Consider the following 20332-nt stretch of genomic DNA (forward strand, 5'->3'; position numbering starts at 1 on the left):
AAGTTAACTTCCAAAGCTGTGTTTGATAAGTCGACCATGAGAGGTGAGTAGATTAATATGCCTATGATATTCAAGAAAAGTTTAACCACCCTGAAAAAATATTCACCACTCTGAGGCAAAGAAAGATTGTCTGAGATTTCAGAATAAACAAACACATATTGACTTTCTCATAAAGCGTGTGTTTCTATGTCAGTTTTGCTCTTTAACGTTAGAAATAAAGTTGGGTGGGCAAAACAAAAATGACTGGTGTTCTGAGAGTGGAGTTAGAAGTACCCAGAATGGGCTTCAAAATTTGGGCTACTCAATGATGTATCTGAGCTTTTGCTGTGTAACAAAACATTCTAAAACTTCTTGGCTAAAAACAACAACCCTATATTGAGGTCCTAATGATGTAGATCATTTGGACAACTGCAATTGGGCTGGCTTCACTAATCTTGCTCATGTGTCCAGAGTCAGCTGCTGGATTGATTGTTGGCTGGATTATCTAGTATGACCTCACTCACACGTCTGGCAGTTGACTGGCTGTTGATTGAATCAACAGTGGTGACTAGATCACATGTTTCTATTCATCCAGTAAGCTAGTGCAGATTTTTTCACATGGAGGCTGCAGGGTTCCAAGAGCAGCAAAAGAGAGAAAACCCCAGTGCTTGCGTGCTTCCCAAGCCTCTATTTGTATACTATTTGCTCTTGTCTGATTGATTAAAGCAAGTTACATGGCTACATCTAGAATCGGTGCAGGAGAGAGTATCCAAGGGCATGAATACAGAGAGCTGTGAACAAATTGAAATCCATCATGTCGATGATCTACACTCCTGGTGATAGATAGTACCTGAGTAATGGTCTTATCAAATTGCTAAGCATCTTTTGTCCAACGTCTCCAAGGATTTATTCCAGATGAAGAGGAGAAATACAGTACAGAATTGTAGAAATATAGAAATGGAAGAAAATATACAGATATCCTAGCTTAGCCCTGTCATTCAACAGAAGAGGCAATGGAGACCCAAAGTAGTTAGATGACTTGCCCACAGAGAGCTGGGTACTGATAAATATTTTAAACATCTATGCCTATGCTCCAGGAAGTTAATCTTAGGTAAGAAGGAAAGCTCCATTTCATCTTTGATTTTTTGAGGATATGGGATGAGGTGAAGAAAGCAAAGTAAAACAAGATATAGTTTCTGCCTTCATGGAGTTTATAGTCTAGTAGGAATACACAGACAAGAAACCAGATAATTAAACACACACATGTACGGGTAAATATAGGATGTTATGAGGAACCAAGGGGTCATTGGTCCTGAGGGGGGAGAGGGTATATCCATTGGTAGTCTAGGCTGTTTACATATAACCTCGTTAATGTTCATAACATCCCTATAAGGCAGGTGCTATGAGTATTCCTGTTTTACAGGAAAAAGAAAAGTTGTGTCACAGAAAGTTTAAGTGATGTGCTTGAGGTCATGAAACTGGTTAAGTGGCAGAATTGGAATTTGTATACAGAGTACCTGTTCTTAATGTACCACAGTCCATGTTCTTGATCATTTCCATCTGCTGCCTACGGAAATGGGGATAGGGGAGAAGTGGGTATAGTTGAAGGATCATTCAGACCTCCTACAGAATTTCCCGGTTGAGAGCTTAATTCCAGGATAGGTATAAATTCTATTCTCTATAAATAGCTTTCAGATACTTGCAAGTTTCAAACTCTATGAGTGATGCCCCTGTATGTGTTTGTACATGATCACATGCAGGCCTGTACCCACATGTACCACGTATAGGAGGTTGAACTCTAACAGATTGATATTTAAATTGGTCCATATGGTGAGGCTCAGCAGCTTTCTTTGTTCCTTTGATTAGCTGTATCTCTCTATCGTTTATCTATCTATCTATTCATCTATTTTCTTTCTATTTGGAATCTCCTTCCTACCCTGGGACTGGGTTATTTTGATTTTGTTTCTGTTTTTGTTTACTTTCTTTTTTCAGGTTGGCAGGTTCTGCTTTCTCATTGCCAGAGGCTCTCTTCTCCTGGCAAAGGAGGTGGCCCCCTGCCTACTCTCCTTTTCTTAAACCTTAAGCATTGGCTAGGTTCCCTATGACAGGTGATACTATATGAGAGAGCAAAGAAAGCCTTCCTCAACAATGGCTAGTCAGTCAGAGAGATACAGCCACTTTTGTCGGAAGTAGAATATACCTGGGAAAGGGAGGGAGCCTAACAAATCATTTAAGACTGAGCTCAGACATTCATTCATGGGAAGTGTGTGCATGTGTGTGTATGTTTGTGTGTGCATGTATGTATGAGAGTGACATATACTCTAAGGGAGATATTTAGACCTTACACTTCAGTGAAAGGCAGAGGTTTGTTTTGTTTTAAAGTTTATTTATTTTGTGAGACAGAGAGTGGACAAGTGGGAGAAGGGGCAGAAAGAGGAAGAGGGAGAGAGAGAGAGAGAGAGAGAGAGAGAGAGAGAATCCCAAGCAGGCTCTGTGCTCACTGCAGAGCCTGACGCGGAGCTCAAACCCATGAACTACAAGATCATGACCTGAGAGGAAATCAAGAGCCAGATGCTTAAGCAACTGAGTCACCCAGGTGCCCCAAAGGTAGAGCTTATCTAATTTCTGATTTTAGTTCTTCAACTGTTTCTGTATGTCTACATTATGCAAGAAATGTCCTAACTACAACCAAGGACAGCCCCTGTATATTATATTCTGCTTCTGTCATAACAAATGATCACAAACTACATTCCAATGGTCTTGGAGGTAGGAAGTCTGACATGGGCCTCACTGGGATAGAGCCAAGGTGTTGACAGGGCTGCGTTCCTTTCTGGAGGCTCTAGGGAAGGACCTGTTTCCTCACTCGTTTGGGTTTTTTAGGTGCAATCAGTTCCTTGCAGTTGTAGGACTGAGGTTCCCTAGCCTTCGAAGGCAGTTTTCAAACTGACTGTAGGGCCATTCTCAACTCCTTCCCACCCTCCCCTGTTCTAAACCCCTCCCCCCCATCCCTCATATCAGATCAAGCCCTGCCGATCCAACCTTCCCAGATTTCTGTACTTTGTTCTTTCCTCTCAGGTGCACGGTTTTATCTTGGTTCTCATCCTCTCTCCTAGGGATTTACAACATAACCTTGATTGGATTCCCTCTCTCCCAGTCCCTCATCACTCAAATGTGTCTTCTCAAAGCACAGGTATGATCATGAAAATGACACTCTTTTATTTAAAGTTTTTTTTACTATCTGGTCACAATGTGCCCCTTAAATCACATCCTGCATGGTGGCCTCCTATCCTGCTTCACTTTCTGCTCCAAACACACCAGGCGCCTTTAGACTCTGTGCCTTTGCCCAAGCTGTTCTTCTGCCTTGAGTTCTCCCCCATTAAACTCAAACTTGTCAGAGTTCACAAGTCATCTTCAAAGTGAAGGTCATACGAGAGACTTCCTCTAGGAGGACATATGTGACTTCTCAGGTGGCTGTCCCCTGAACATTCAGGTGGCACCGTCTTCATCTTACTTATCCATGCTTTGGAGTCACTATTTACGTCTGTCTCTCTTCTGGATCCTGTGAGCCATAACTAGATTGTCTTAGTCATCTTTGCATCCTCCCAACACACAGTAGGCTCCGATGATGGCTTGCTGAATTGACCTGATCTTTTTGAATTGGTGTGATGTTTTACGCAGCAGTGAGATGGCGACTGTGACCATCGGCAGAGGCGCTGTGCTGACCAACCGTCTCTGAGGGGTCATCTGGGGCAGTGCTTGGCAGGACTCCAGAGACAGGCCTGAAGAAGAGCACTAGCTTGCACCAGGGGTGGACAATTCCCTGGAATTCTGCAGCCTGCCAGTTCTCCACCCGCCCCTCATCCCGTCCTCTCCCTCCAGAGAAGGCCCTTATTTGAGATCTCCCTTCCCTTCATTAGCTGAGCTCGCTGAGTGTTCCCCAGCTGCAGCTTCCTTTGGTCTTCTCCAGCTTCCACTGTTTGTTTATTTTCTTTCCTGTCAGCCTCTTCCTCTGCTGTGGTTGTAAATAGAGCCGATGACTGTCAGCTCCTGGGCCTGTGCAGTGAACCTGCCACATGTCGGTGGCAGGTCACAAAGACTCTAGCATCAGATGCTGTCGGTTACCCCTCAGACTCAGAAGCTTCTCCAGGCACTGGCCCAAGCTGGCCAGCAGATTTTGCTCCTGACCATCCCAATGGACCTTTACAGACAGAAGCATCATGTGACATACTCCATCCTCCCAGGTGGGTGCTCCCCCGGTCATAAGTTAGACAGATAGCAGAGGGGCACTCAGACTTGCCCGCAGTGTAGAGAGATGTATGACACCAAACGTTTCATGCATTACAGTCTTTCGTGCCAAATTTTTCCTTCTCTTTGAGAAAGTTGGAGCTGTGCTTGGTCTAAAGTGTCTAGCTATTCCAAATTCCCAAGGCAGAGTGGCCTTGCCAGTTGGTCATGGAAGGAGATAGAGACAGCCTTGGCGGCAGGCCAGGAATATGGTGCTTCATCTTCCCCCCCCCCACCCACCACCTCATCAAGTGATGTTTCCAGCCCTGTCTGTCTTTGAGCCAAAGCAGCTCATCCTCTCTCCCCCATGCCAGTTACCTGACTTCACCTCCTTGCTCTCTGTGCAACTGAGGGGATCTCCTCCCCCCTCCCTCCCCTCTCCCCCCTCCCCCCTCCCCCCGCCCCCTCAGCTCTCTGCCTCTCGCTGAATTCTCCAGAGCAGCCGGCCCCTCAGTGACGAGCTGTCAGCGGGAGAGCCACACAGGCAGTGCCATCCTGCTTCGGTGTTCGGTCCTCCCCCAACTCTGCGCGGCAGTGCGCATCATCTGTCAGAGTGCCCCTCTCCCTCCCTCTGCCTCCCCACCCCCTTCCCTTGCCGCTAGCTTTCCCCGTTCATGAGATGCAAAGCCCGGGCGGGCGAGCTGAGCGGGAGCGAGAGCGGCACATTGCAGCTGCTCTGCTAAGGGCGCAGAGGTGAGAAGGCCCGGGTCCCTCCGCCACCCACTTCCATGTACCAGGAGGTGGCTGACTCTGTCACTCAGGGCCTCACCGAGCCATGCCCAGCTGGGGCCGGGGCCAGCCCCACCTTCCCGGCTGCACTGCCCACTGCCAGACAGGTAAGAGAGAGCAACTCCCTCAAGCAGGGCCTGGATGGATCCCTGGACCGGCCAGCCCCGGCCACAAGTCTTGCTGAGAAGGGCATGGCACCTCAGGGCAGAGAAGGCACTGCCGTCTGGCCAGTCCTCGTTGATTCTGTCACAGAGCTCTGCAGCGCGGGGCAGGCCTGTCACCCTTGCGTGAGAGTGTAGGATATGCCCGTTCTTCCCACTTACTGGGAACTAAGCTGCAAATGTCCTTTTTTGTTCTTTTTTTCTTCCCAGTCCTAACTCCGACACCCCCTTGAAACCTGTCTTCTGGTCCCAAGAGATGCCGTTTCTTTGCTCAGATCCCTTTTTTTAGGGGGGGGGGTGTTGATATCAGGACTGTGGCACTGTTTCCTTTCGTTCCATTCATGTCTTTTCTGCTGCTGTTTTGAGCGGGTCGCCTGCATAGCAGGCTGGCTGCCCACAGCATCTGTTTTGTTTCGTCGCGTGCAGGTCTCGATGTTGCTAGTGACTAACACTGGTGATACATTCCAGTGCAGGACTCACAATCACAATGAGTTGGAGGCAGATGAAAGTACATTGGAGGTCACCAGTTGTTTCTGTTGTTATATTCCCCCTAGCTTTATTGAGGTGTAATTAACAAACAAAATTGTGATATGGTTGAAGTGATGATCTGATATACAGATACGTTGTGAAAGGATTCCCACCATTGAGTTAACTAACATCTATGGGCAGTTTACTAATTTCTTTTTTTTTTATTAATTAGAAAATGTTTTATTATACATTGCTGGAATAACGTCAGAGTTAAAATTTTGCTCACATTCTGGATCGTTTGCTTAGACATATTCTTAAAACTAGACTTGCTGGGACAAGGTTTTTTTAAACTGGGATATAATTGACACGTACCATTCTATTAGTTTCAGGTGTACAACACAATGATTTGATCTATGTATGTATTACAAAGTGAGCGCCACAATAAATGTAGTTAATATCCATCACCATATATAGCCAGGTTTTTTTTTTTTCATTTGTTTTTTTGTTTTGCTTTGGTTTTTGGCAGGTCACCAATTGCTAAGCAGTGAATTGAGGGCATAGTTGCCACTTATAGGATGTGACGAGTCCCTGGCATCAGCTAAATGGGTGCTTCTCAGGGCTGTCTTGGTAGTGACTTTTGGGAGGTGTGGAGGAGGAGAGTGGCTTTTCTTTTTCGGTGTTAGAGCCACTCAATGTCAATCCAATGTTTCACACACATCCTGAAAATCTGGCTTTCACATCCTTCTAAGTCCTGATCTTAGGGTGCTTTCAAACTAATGAGTTAAGAAGGAGAGCCTACCGCATCCTGCAGTGTGGGTTATTTTGGAGTTTTTGTTCCTACAGATTTGGAAAACTTCAGGGTTTTCTTGGTAGAAGGAGGAGGTGCTGGAAAGTGGGGGAATGAGATAGCTGTGATCCAGAGATCTTATAAGTGTTTGGGAAAAGCTCAGAGCTGTAAACATGCAATGTGGTATTATGCTATTGATGGCTGTTATTATTTTGGGAGTGATAGCCCCACGAACACTGAATCAATCGAGTAAACTAGTTCTTGTTAACCATTTGCTCTCTGCTCAATCCTGAGAGTAGGTTTCCTCGAGAAGGCACGTAGGACTGGGGTGAGCAGGGCTATTAGCGTATGTAGATAGCCCTGATGGCCAGGCATCGCTAAGCCACCCCTGGAGACTGTCTCCATTAGTCACTTTTTAAAAAAAATTTCACCCAGTGCCTAATACACAAAGAATCTGAGAACTTTCTCATAAGATGTGTCTAGTTGAATTAAGTCTGCTACTGAAGCCAAGGTCTTTCTTTCATGGGTCAGTTAACTTTGACCTGAAGATCATGGCTCCTTAGCTATGATAGCCATTTCAAAATGCCAGGTACTCCCAGGGGACTGAGTGAGAGTGTAGATGCATGGCTGAGGAAATCCCATCATATTTCCATTTAAAAAAATCCCTCCAAACGTGGATCTCAGTAGATGGGTATGTAGCAACAACTAATCACCCTGAAATGTGTGTAGAGTAGGGAAAGCCCTGGCAGTCCTGGGTTCAAGTTTCCCTGTTCCATTAATGGAATTACCCTGGGCCCTTCACTCAGGGCTACTGAACAACTTTGCTTTTGTAGTCTACAAAATGAGCACAATAAACCAGCATCCAGCTTACCTCCAAAGGCTTTGTGAGATTAACTAGAACGAATAATGGTAGCTCCCAGCTACCAAGATGTGCCAGACATCTTTGCTAGGTACTTTCCCTACATGATGCAGTTTAATCCTCTCGACTTCCAGAACACATTGAGGCTGGGAGGTTAAGAATTGATCAAATTCAGCCAGAGAAGTGAAAGCAATTTGTAGGTTGTGATTGTGCCACATAAATGTAAACTTTGTTGTGTGTGACTTCATGACTTAGACTTTTTGTGCTGCCCATCCTATCCCAGGCTCTCTGTCTTGTGCTTTTTTATTTCTTCTTTGTCCAAACACCTCACCTCCAGAGATGTTAGAAATGCACCTTTGCTCCCCATCTATGCCTAAGGGATTAGGATATTTTTCACTGTCCAGGAAGCTTTAGTCTTCTCATCAGGTCCTTTATTAGTGTGCTGTGCTTGGAATTTCCAACAGGCTTCTGAATTTTTCAACAAAAGGTCCTAGAAGGAAGAGGGCCTTTTCTGACCAGGCCTTGTCTCTCAAGGAAAAGTGTTAGAATCTGCTCCGCATATTCGTGCATTAGAGTGCACCCACACAGCCCTGGGGCCTCCTCCTGCCCCCAGGGCTGACATTAATGTGCATCTGCACAGGCTCAAAAGCAAGTTGCCTCCTTTCCCTGAGGGCTCTGTGGAGGTAGGAGCAGATCCCAGCCAGAGAGCTGTCCCTGGAGGAGGCCAGGACTCCACTCCACTGATTCCTACCACTCTTGTTGCATCAGAGCCTATCCCTGCTCTGATGGCTATAAGCAGTTTCCATTTTGGGTGACTCTAAGTGGCTGGCCAGAACGGAGCTGGTGAAAGCCATTGGCTGAAGTCATTGAAAATGGAGGATTAGAAAGAGCTTGTTTTATATTCAGGGGAGGGGAGAGGGCCGAAGCTGCCTTCTGCCCACAGCTGTAGACCCTGATGGCAAATGGTAAAGCTTTTGTTACTGCCTGAGGAGGGGAAGAGATTGATAGCCAGTGCCTTGGCACAGCGAGATAGGAGGAGAGAGCCACATTTCAGTCGTGGCAGCCCCTCGTGCTTACATCACAGGGCTTTGAAAAGTAGGTCCTGCCCCTTCTTTCTCTCTGGCCTGCCCCCCCACCTCCTCTGCAGCCTCCACCCGCATCCCCATTTGGTGTTGGGCCTCTGCTTTTCTATGACTGATGCTGTCAATGTGACTTCATGTTTTCATGGGCCTGACTAATGTACAATCCATGTTTGCTTATATATCTCACTGAATTCTTACGATGAAACAGGAAGTTGGCATTGCCATAGTAATTCTGATTTTATAGATAAGAAAGCAAGGTCTTCAGCCAAGATGATCCAGCCATGAATGGGCACAGTTGGAACTTGAACCCTTGTCACCAGACCCTGGAGCCTTTGCCATTTCCAGGACTTTAAGTCGCCTCTCCCTGCTAGCATCCTGCTTTACACATGGTCTCACTCACTTGTCTGCTGGCTGTCTCAACAAACATTTATTGACCATCTTCTTGGTGCCAGGTGCTGCGCATGGTGTTGGAGATGTAGAGATGGAAAATACAGCTTTCACTTAGGTAATGTGCACAGGTAATGTACTCTGCCTTGTACATTGCTTGGCACACAGGAGATGCCTCAATGTTAGTTGAATAAATGGATGAATGAATGAATGAATACACTTTCCTGCCCTTGTTGAACTTAAGAGTCTGATTAGGAGAAGAGAGTTGCAGGCTCCTGATCGGGCCATGTTCTGATGCACAGAAGCATGTCTGGGAGCACATAGTAGGGCACCTATGGAATCTGGGTGTGCAGGGGAGGCTGTTTGGAGGAAGTGGACCTCAAGTGCAACTTGAAGGATGAGAAGGCATGAACGAGGCCCAGAGATGTGGACCCCATGATATATCCTCAAGATTGTGAACCACATGGAGTCATTAGAGCATGAAGAATAAACCAGGGGAGTGGTGGACAATCCTCAAGGCAGATGGGACCTAGCTCTTAGGGAGCTAATGTGTTAGGATGTTTAACTTTATCCATAGGCCAGGGGGCTTATAGGTTGTGAGGAAAAGTGATTATAGTCATGTTTGTGATTTAAACTGGTGACTATGGCTGCAAAATGGAGCTGAAGTGAAGGGGGTAGGCTGATCACAGACACCAAAGACAATGAAGACAAGAACCAGGGATGATGAAATGGGACATGGAGCAGAGCAGTACTAGTAAGGATGGAGAGGAGGGGACAGATGTGAAAACGATGAAGGAGATTTAATCTATATGATTTGGTAATTGGTTTTGAGAGAAAACGGAGCAGCATCTAATTATTTCCCTATTTCTGGCTTGAGTTACTCAGTGGATGGTAGTGTCAGAAACTGAGACCAGGAATTCCAGAGGAAGAAGATTTGTATGTGTGTGTAAGGTGATGAGCGTGAGATGGAGGATAAAATGGGCCAGGAGAAGAAGGGTCTCTGATGTGGTTAATTTTTAGACATATTTTTATTTGTTGTGCCTTTGGGATACCTGACAGGTATGTCCAGCAACCCATGAGCTATAAAGAATCTGTATGATTGGAAGAGGGACCAGAAGTAGAGGAAAATATTCAGAAGTGGTCAGTGTACCCAATGCAGTTGGGACGACGGTCAAGGATGAGATTGCCCAGGGAGCATTTCAAGAGAAAAGAGCAGGAAACCAAGGTTAGAGGGTAGGACAATGTCAGCATTATGGAGTGGGCAGAGGGGAAGCCAGCAAAGGAGACCAAGGGGAAGGCCAGTGAGGAGAGCCTTAGTAAGGCCGCGGAGGCCGAGGGGGAGGAGGTGCCAGAACTGAATAGTCACCATAGCAAATGCAGCTGAGAGGCCCGTGAGGACAAGGACCATTGACCACTGAACCTCACAATATGGAAGTTGCTCTTTCTGGGTAGTGGTAGGGATGGAAGCCAAATTGTAAAGGATGGAGGAAGGGATAGGAAGTAGGGAAACGGGAATTTTTTTTTAAAATTTTTAATGTTTTATTTATTTCTAGGAGATAGAGAGAGAGAGACAGCATGAGCAGGGGAGGGTCAGAGAGAGAGGGAGTCACAGACTGAAGCAGGCTCCAGGCTCTGAGCTGGCAGTCAGCACAGAGCCCGACGCGGGGCTCGAACCCACGAACCGCGAGATCATGACCTAAGCGAAAGTCGGACGCTTAACCGACTAAGCCACCCAGGCGCCCCAAGAAAACGGGAAATTTTTTTCAGGGAGCTTTGCTGACAAAAGAAGGAAGCTCCCACCCCTAGAGGAGAATATTTTTTTATTGACAGAGTATTTTTATTTGTAAATATAGAACAACATAGGAGAAGGAAAGAGCAAAGGTAAAGGATTGATAAAGCAGGGTAGATGGAAAGGAGGGGCTCAGGGCCACAAGAGGAAGGATGTACCTTGAGTAGACACATCTATGAATGGTGGGACGGATGGAAGTTTGTGTGTAAGTGTGGATAGACTTGCAGGGGACAAGACAGGGAAAGGCCCTGAGGTATCTCATATCTGAGGCCTCAATTATCTTGGTGAAACAGGAGATCAGGGTAGGGGTGTGTGTGAAGGATTGTGCGTGTTGCATGAGCCCTCTCTTTGTCTACACTGTGGACTCCCACCCTTCAGCTGCCTTCACGGAAGCCAGCTGACCAATCAGAAGCTAGTTTGTAAAAGCCAAATTCACTGTTTGAGGCTGAGGTTACAATAAGAATGAAGAAGTGTTGGCAAGGTAAGCAAACAGGTCATCATTTGTATCCTGATCCAAGACTGACTTACCGCCCTGGATTCCAGATGTGGAGATGGGCAGCTCAGCAGTGGGAAGAAAGGATATGGTGAAATTCCACACCAGGAGCTCTGGGCTGGAGTTCTGGCCATACCTTACGAAATGTGACCTTGGGCACAGTCTTTAAGGTTGACACTCTGTAGGTGATAACAAAGAGTCATACCCACTCTAAACCTCTATGAATTTTGGCACCTGCTCCCTAGGAGTCAAATAAAAGTTTTTTGTTTTTTGTTTTTGTTTTGAGAATGGATTTATTCATGGGAAAGGAAACTTACAATACAGGAAATCAATTCCCTTTCAAATTGCCTTTCTATACTTCAATTTCCTTGCACTAATAGTTTATACTTCAAGACTCATTTTACTGAAGCACATAGTGTCAGTGGTCACACTATTTAAAACATTTTTATGCACAATTTCAAACATACACAATAGAACAGTGAACACCTGTGTATTACCTCCCAGCTTCAACACCCTGCACTCCCCACCCTAGATGATTCTGAAGCAATTCCCAGATAACATATCATTTCAACTCTAAATATTTCAGAATGTATCTCTAAATATTAAGCTGCTTAAGAAAAAAACCCCTCAATATCACATTAATATCAATATCTAATCAGTGCTTAAATTTCTGGTAATATTTTTTATGGTTTTAAATTTGAATCAGGGTCCAAATTAAACTCCACATATTGCATTTGGTTGATGTGTATCTTTAAATATATGTAGATGTATATATGTGTGTGTGTGTGTGTATATATACATATATACATATATACATCTAACGCTGGTGATCATTGTTGTAGGAACAGTCCTATAATTCCCAAAATTCCTATAACATCTCCTCATTTTGTGTTATTTTGCCCCGTGTTGGTATATCATTTAATTTTAGGAGGCCTAAGGAACAATTGAAGTTTAGACTCCAAAGTCTCTGAAGTTTAATTTTAAAATTCCTTCCAGATACACTTAAAAGGAGAAGCATAACGATAGTGAATAAAGAAGAGAGGATAGAAAAAAGAAAAGGCTGCAGTGAGTGGTAAGGAAACACATGAGGACTCAAGAGGAACAAAAGAGAATGAAAAAGGTACCAGAGACACATGTAAGCCCCTATCCACCAAGACTCTGGAAAAGCCTCACAGATGTATTTCAGACATTTCTGTGTCACCTCAGTTAGCAGGTAGTACACATGAATCTTTTAATAACAGCATGGTATTTATTTAGAGAATTTCCCCAAACAGTTTATCAAATACCTGAGCAGATGTCATCCAAGTAATCCCCTAAGTGAAGTAGGGAAGTGGTAGGAATCCTAATTCCCATTTTACAGATGATGAAACAGAGGAGATGGCTAATGATCATGGCTTACACTAAACACTCATTTGCCAAGCATTGCACGAATGGCTTAGTTAATCCATATAACAATCCACTAAAAAGCCTACAGCTTTGGTACTGTTATCTTCATTCTACCTGTGAATGTTACTCTCAAGGAGAGTAACATGCCCAGAGTTACATATCTGGAAAATTACAGAGTGGAGATTGAAACTCAGGCCTGTCCAACTCACTTTCTTTTTTCCAGGTCAGTCTACTCTGCACTAAATCAGCGATATTTTTTTATACATATATACTTACTTGTTGGCAAAAGAGAGGCTCAGAGTATCCCCAAGTATAATACAAAATTTCCTCGACTTAACGATGGGGTTATGTCCTGATACACTCAACATAAGTTGAAAATATCTGAAGTGAAAAATGCATTTGATACATCTAACCTACTGAACTTCATAGCTTAGCCTAGGCTACCTTAAACACGGTCAGAACACTTATATTAGCTACAGTTGGGCAAAATCATCCAACACAAAGCCCATTTTATAATAGAGTGTTGAACATCTCCTGTACTTTATGAAGAACTGCACTGAAAGTGAAATGCAGGATGGTTGTAAGCATACAGGTGAGTTGTAAGAGCATCAGTGGTTGACTCTACTCTTGTGATCTCGTGGCTGCCACTGCACAGAATCACGAGAGAGAGTCCTAGCACGTATCACCAGCCTGGGAAAAAGAGCAGAATGCAAAACACGAAGTCTGGTCTTCACTTACTACATGTCCCTTTCTCACCGCGGCAAAGTCACACAGTCATAAGGGCAGCAATCACAGGTGCAACCATCATATGCCAGGGACCGTCTGTGATGGGGTATACAGTGGACTAGAATTTGCAAGGCATTTTCCTTCCCACATCCTTTTTCATTTCTTTCTTATAACCACTCTGAAAAACAGACAGGACAGTTTATTTGTGTTTCACGGGAGAGGAAATCAAAATTCAAAACTGTTGATTAAATAAACACACGGGCATTTGGCAATAAACCTCCTCCTCTACGAACATGGCTTTTAAAAACATTATATTGCAGACTAATTCCCTGTAGCTTCGTGATGTTAATGATCACATAGCTAGTTCAGGTAGTTAGTGTCACGGAGCTAGTTAATACAGAGTTAGGACCAGAGGCCCTTTAGTCTCATTCCAGATCCTGTGCTCGTTCGGATCTCTGTGCAAACCTCATGGGCCCACACCTTTGACTGCTGACTTCTTTCCACATCCCCTCTGATATTCCTTGTGAGAAATTGAGCTGACTTATTACAACTTAAATATCTGGATGCTTGAGCTGATGAGCAGGAAATGAGGCTGCTAATACTCAGAGGGACGAAATCGAGACGTATTTTTTTTTTTAAGTAGAATTTTGGGCCGAGTGGCCTCCTTCTGTCCTTCCCTTCCCTGTGTCCTTCCAGTCTCCATGGAAACCCCAAATCAATGCAGCATATGTTGATTCATGTTTCTGCTGTTACTAGGAAGCTACAAAGTGGAAATTGCTTTTAAAAGATTTGTGGAAGAGCTTTAGCATGCTGACCAGAATTCAAATCTAATATCTGAATGACTGTTTTATTAAAAGCTTTTAATGTGGCACTGTCTTAGGTGGTATGTTGATTAAATAAACACACAGGGGGCATTTGGCAATAAACCTCTTCCTCTACTCACATGGCTTTTAAAAATATTATATTGCAGACAGTAATTCCCTTTATCTTCAATTTAATTACATTTTTGTGGCCTGTGTGACAATGCCAGGTGCTCCTTTTGCTCTTGATTAATTCCACCCTGCCCTGACCGGGCTGTTGGGAACAGTAGTGTGCAAATACCCGTGCTGCTGCCCCTGAGCGTCGTTAGCATTAGGCTGACTTCAGTCTTGACCCTGAGACTGTGGAAGTCCAAAGTGTTTGTGCCAGAAGGAATCCTTGGTGATTTTTCAGATTTTTTTTAATGAGCTCAAAATCAAATTCAGCTGACATTTATTAAACACCTGCTTCATACGAGGCAATGAGAATTAATAGCAAGGGGAGTAAGTCAGAGAGTCTGTCTTTGTGGAACACGTAGTCATTTGGGAGGATCGGAAAACATAAATCACGGGGATAAACTATAGACTGTGATGTGGGCTGTCAGAGTCGCACGGCAACGTGGTGGTGTTGGGATGGAGGGATTCCTTTTCTGACTGAGGGCATTCTGAAAAAGCTTCGGAAAGGAGAATTTTTATTTTGGAGGTATTGGGTTGAGAAAAGGAACTGGGAGTTAAGAGGCAGATCCAGGGGGTAGGAGGGCATTCTAGGCAGAGGAGGTAGCAGAGGCATCAGGCGTGTGTGTGCACTGGATAGGTAAATGGGACCAAATGGTTAGGATGTCAGGTAGGACACATTGCCACAATAAAGCCCATCAAAAATGACAATACAGACGATTTTCTTTTTGGTACCTGTTCAGTGGGTAACTCTGGTGGTACTGTCGTGCGCCAGGAGGTTTATGGGGGGCGGGGGGAGACAATGAAATGAGGGCATCAGCTACTTAGGAGGGGGTGGAAGAGGCATACATCTAGCTGGGTGCCCAATGACCTCTGAATGGCAGCATCAATGAATGAGAGGGGATAAAGTTGAGAAATAGTTCAGAAATGTAATGAGAAGTTTTAGAAACCAATTCAATGGGGCAATAGAGAAAAAGAAGCCAGAAATGCCTATACTCATTGCCCTGGGGCTACGACAGAGCACTGTCATGAACAGGCATGGGGAGCCCAGCAGGAAGGGAGGATTTGGAAGGAGAGGAGGTTGTTTCAGACACAGTTGCATCTGCAGAGTCTGAGGGGTGTGCAGGTGTCTAGCTGCCCTCTGGAAAAGAGGCAGAACTGAAGTGCAGAAGCCAGAGGTTGGGTTTCCCAGGAGGAACAAATAGAGACAGAGAAGAGCTGAGTGAGGGCAGAGTGAGAAGCCAGAGCAGGGCCTGTGATGCCTGTTTTCCTGGGGAAAACCCTGTGTCACAGCCAGCGGAGGTGTTCTGTGCCGAGTCTTCAGCCAACAACTCAGGAGCAGTGAAAGAATCCAGGGCTCTGTATTCCTGGGCCAGGGCTTTAAGCCCGGGGATACAGAGTCCAAGTAGGTGAGTGCCTTTGTCACTACTACCCCAGCCTGAATGCCCTTCCCTATCTCTCTCCTTCAGGAGAGGAGACCAGGCCCAAATGCGGATCCCTTCCTCTCTGCTGAGTCCCCCAGCCCCGCCGGAATTCCTTGTGCACCTCTGTAGGAAGGTGTCTCTATAGGAAGAAAGATTAAGTTAGAGTCCTCCCCTGAGAGGGACCCTGTACTAGGTCTGTGCTTCTCAAACTAGGGTACTGTGTGGTTACACTTTGAGGTTTAGGAATATTTGGGTTAAAAAAAAGTTTGGACTAGTTTTAATTTTTTTCTTTTCTAAAGTTTATTTATTTACTTTGAGAGAGAGAGGGAGAAAGAACAAGTTGGAGGAGGGGCAGAGGAAGAGAGAGAATCTCAAGCTGATCGGCTCTGTCAGTGCAGAGCCTGATGTGGGGCTCTAACCCACAAACCGTGAGATCACTACCTGAGCCAAGATCAAGGCTTAACTGATGCCATTCAGTTCCCCTAATTTTTTCTTTTTACTCATGCTAGATGCATGTCCACACACGCTCTCTGTGCTCTTTATATTCCTGCTCTTCCTTTAAATTTCATTAATGATCCTGTCTTTCCTTAAACACTTGGGTTGGCTTATTGACTTCCTAAGACTATGTCATTTCTCCAATGGCTGACTGAAGATTCTGATGCCGAGTTAATATTAGTCAGCCCCCACTTGAGACTTGGGCCCATCTTCAGCCCTGCCCTAACTTGTCAGTGTCTTTAAATCCTGGAGGCCAGACGGGGCAGCATGGGACTTGGAGGAGACCTTTATCTCACTATTTTAGCACCGGAAGAGGAGTCCCATGATGATACTACCTTTGTGTTAAAAGCAAAGGGCACAGCAAGGGTTGGAAACAGGAAGTTTGGTATCAGGCACCAGCTTTGTCACTTTTAAATCACTTGTCTCTGTTTCTCCATCTGTAAAATGGGGACGATAAAAATGTCAGCCTTGTAAGTTTGTTGTGAAAGTTAAATAAGACAACAGCAGTGCAATGTTTAGCACAGTGTCTGGCATATACTGAGTGCTTGTTAAACATGGCTGTATGCGTGGGACCAGGGAGGATCCACCTTATGGAATAAACTTATCTTGGGTTAGGGAAGTGCTTTTCAATGGGCTTTATTCAAGGTTCGTCTGTGAACCTGTTTCTTACAATTGCAATGTATCAAGAAAATACCCAGAAGCAAAGGATTCTCTGTATGCTTAAATTCTAAAGCTTTTTTAAAAATTTATTTACTTTGTGTGTGAGAGAGAGAGAGAGTAGGGGAGGAGCAGAGAGAGAGAGAGAATCCCAAGCAGGCTCCTTGCTGTCAGCATGGAGTGTGATGTGGGGCTTGAACCCACGATGCCTCAAGATCATGACCTAAGCCGAAACCAAGAGTCAGATGATCAACCGACTGAGCCACCCAGGCACCCCGTGCTTAAATTCTAAACCCCAACTATCATCAGGGTTCAAGACAGGAGTTTTGAGGAATGGAAAACATTTCTTTTGCATCTCATTTTATAACACGAAGTTCCCTTTACCTAACAGAGACACACTGTGGACATTTTCAGAGAGAGACAATGAGTCACTGTGGAGGCAGCATCAGGCTTTTTATTTCATCCTATCGTTAGATAATGTGTGCTTGCGGCAGACTCATGTCACTGCGAGAATATGGGTTATACACCAATAGAGCTGCCAGGAATTTGGTCCTGGCATGACGTAGTAGGAAAAGCTCTGCTGTAAGAGTTCTAAGAAAACAAGTCTGGTCCTTGAGTTGCCCCTGATGTGTTGTGTCACTTTGAAAAAGGCATGCTACCTTTTCTAGCTTCAATTTTCTCATCTGTAACTTGGGAAGAAAAATACTCTGACTATGAAATAGCGTTATTGAGAAACAATAAATGAATGTGCTTTCTGCATTCTAAAAGGTTAAACAAATGGAATCTAATATTTTTTATTATAAAGCCATCACCTTCCATAGAGATTTCTGCTGCCTCTAGCAAATGCCGCCTTCTGGGTATCTATCCAGTATGACTTGCGGCAAAGGTCTGGTACATTTGGAACTAGTTTCAGCCTTAGAGACTGGAGTGGAATGGGGAGAAGGTAAGCTTCGTCCCAAGGTAGCGGCTTGCAAACTTTAGCATGCATCAGTCACCTGGGAGGCTGGGCTCCATCCCCTGGGTTTCGGATTCTGTAGGTCTGGGGGGTGGGGCCTGAGAATTTGCGTTTCTAACACATTCCCAGGTGATGCAGGCTGCTGGTCTGGGGGCCATACTCAGAGAAGTACTGTACTAGGGCAAGCAGGAAGAGGGAGGGAGTCCTTCTGGAACTGAACCAGACAGTGTGAAGGTCCATGTGGGTAAGGTGGTTTGGAAGGAAAAAAATGCAGAAGACAGAAAAATAGAGATAATGTGCAGATTGGGCAGAACAAAGGGAAAAGTCTCACTCCATAACAAATGCAAGTAGGGGGAAGTTGCTAGGTGATGGATGAGGGAGAGAGGTGAATTTCCACTGTAGGAAAAGCCAGCAGAATTGGAAATATACATGTTTTGAGGAGGCAGAAGAGGTGGAAATTTCTCATTAAGAAGTCAGGAGTGGTGTGTTTGGTGCTGGGGGGGGGGGTTTGGGAGTAGAGACAGACTGGGAGAGAAGTGCCTTCGCAGAGTAAGGGGGACAGCTGAGATGTGGCAGAGGGGGTAATTTCAGGGCTGTGTGGCTTGGCTCGGTAGTGAAGCACAATAGAAATTGGGAGAAAGGGGGTGGAATTTAGATGTGTGACCTGCCCCGTAGCTTTCTTGCTCTCTGCATTTATCACATCACATCACACCCAGTAAGACAGCCCCCTCCTCCTGGCTCATTAGGAGATTTGATTCGGCTTGGCTCCTGCTGTCAGCAGCTGTCTGGGGCAAGATCTTTATGCTCCCTGCTCCCTGAGCAGCATCCAGCCTTCAGCCAGCAGCAGAGCTCATTAGAAAAGGGGCCCCTGGACACTTGATTTTCAGCTCATTGGTGGACAGAAAGAGTTAATACCTACAGCTTCACTGCCCCCTGCACAGCCTCTGGGTGCAGAGGGAGGCAGCTCTGGGCTGTGGGGACTTCTCCCTGAGCTGCAGCCAGAGGAGCAGGGAAGCAGGTTAGTGAGGCTGGAGAGGAAGGTACAGGAGGACTGCCAGGCGAGCTCTGCTCAGGGGCACCTCCTGCATCCTGCCAATGAGGATGGGCGTGCAGACTGTGCCCGGGAGCTGAGCCGCCGCCCGCTGGGTGTAGGCTGCTTCAGTATTTACTGGATGTGACAAGCAGAGAGAAGAGCTTTCAGCGGGGCCGCCTGCTGCCCGGCTCAAGTGGTGGGAGGTGTGTTGTGCGTGCATGCGTGTGTATATGTGTGTGTGCATGCACGAGTGTGCCTGTGCATTCACGCACACATGTTCTTCACCCACCGAGGATTTGACTGCTAAAAGAAAGATCTACTCTTTCCCCAGAACTCTCTAACCCGCAGCCTCTCTGACCATCCAGTTGGCAAAGACCTGCAGGCCATGAGGACCGGTCAAAGACAGTGAGTATTGCTTCTGCTTTTCTCTTTCCTCTTCAAGGTGCCCATGTGGGCTGATTGCATTATCCATATTTAATTAACCTGCCTCTCCATGCATATTGATTGCTTTCTCCCTGCTGAGACTCTTCGTTCCTCTTCCCCTCTGTAAAAATCGTTCCTCTTTGCTTTTAACCTTTGTTTTTTCCTTGACTACCCTCTCTTTCCATTATGTCCCATCCTGTCTGCCTCAGAGTCACCTGTAACCTGATGTCCACCTAAGAGGGGACATGGCCGTAGGCCTCTCTGGGCTCTGGTAACCCCAATTTCTGCCCCCCAGAACTCAAGGGCCAAATGGAATGAGAGCCCCAAGGTGCTGGCATGGATGAGGAAGCGGGGCCAGAGTGTCCTGCAGATTCTTATTTAATCAAATCCAAGGCTGAGCTGACTAAAGGGATGGTAGAAGGTGCAAGGGGGAGCGGTGGGCAGTCCTGGATTTGGAGGGGAGGGAGGCAGGCATGGAGGCAGTCCCGGCAAGCCAGTGTGAGCCAGCAGTGGGAACAGGAAGAGCGACCCGGCAGTGACTGGAGGCCCGGTAATACCTGCCCCCGATGACCTTGCCTGCCGTGTACGTGGGGAGTAGTCCCTGGTTCGGTTCAGCCCCAGAGTAATGAAGGCCCCTGGCACAGGCTTCCCGTCCTCTGTGGCTATTTCCCATAAGAGGAAATGAGGCGTAGCTGCCCCAAACAGTGATTTCTTGCAGCTGTAGGAGAACCTTAAAGCTGTGAAGAGTTTCAATTTCCCCACTTCTGGCCAGGCAGGTGTGGGCACCGTTAGGACAAGGATGAAGGAGATGTCCTCACTGCCAGCGAACGTGATCTAAGCTCAGCCCCCTGGGGATGGGCTTCACACACAGTCTAACTGATTTTTTTTTTTTTTAGTTCAGTTTTAACAAAGCAATCTCTTAATTTTATTAATTTTGGTATTATTCGAGAGGGTATTTTAGAAAGTATTTGTTGAAATGTTCCATATCAAAATAACTTACACGGAGTAGATTGAGTAGGGGCCTTATGTATCTAAATTAGGTTTCTTTTAAAATGGATTCTATGTTTGGTGTCAGGGTTCCTCGGGGGAGCCCTTTATGGATAGGCTGCTCTCTTCACGTGTTTCTTCCTATCATTTCTGTGGGAACAAAGGGTTTGAAGCACTGAGTGTGGGACCTTCAGGAGAGAGAGATGATCAGTCAGTGAGCCCTTAGCCTCAGTATCCCCTTTCCTGATGTTCACCCC

The sequence above is a fragment of the Hyaena hyaena genome, unplaced genomic scaffold (assembly GCF_003009895.1).
Source record: "Hyaena hyaena isolate Hyena2069 unplaced genomic scaffold, ASM300989v1 scaffold_439, whole genome shotgun sequence".
Taxonomy (NCBI): Eukaryota; Metazoa; Chordata; class Mammalia; order Carnivora; family Hyaenidae; genus Hyaena; species Hyaena hyaena.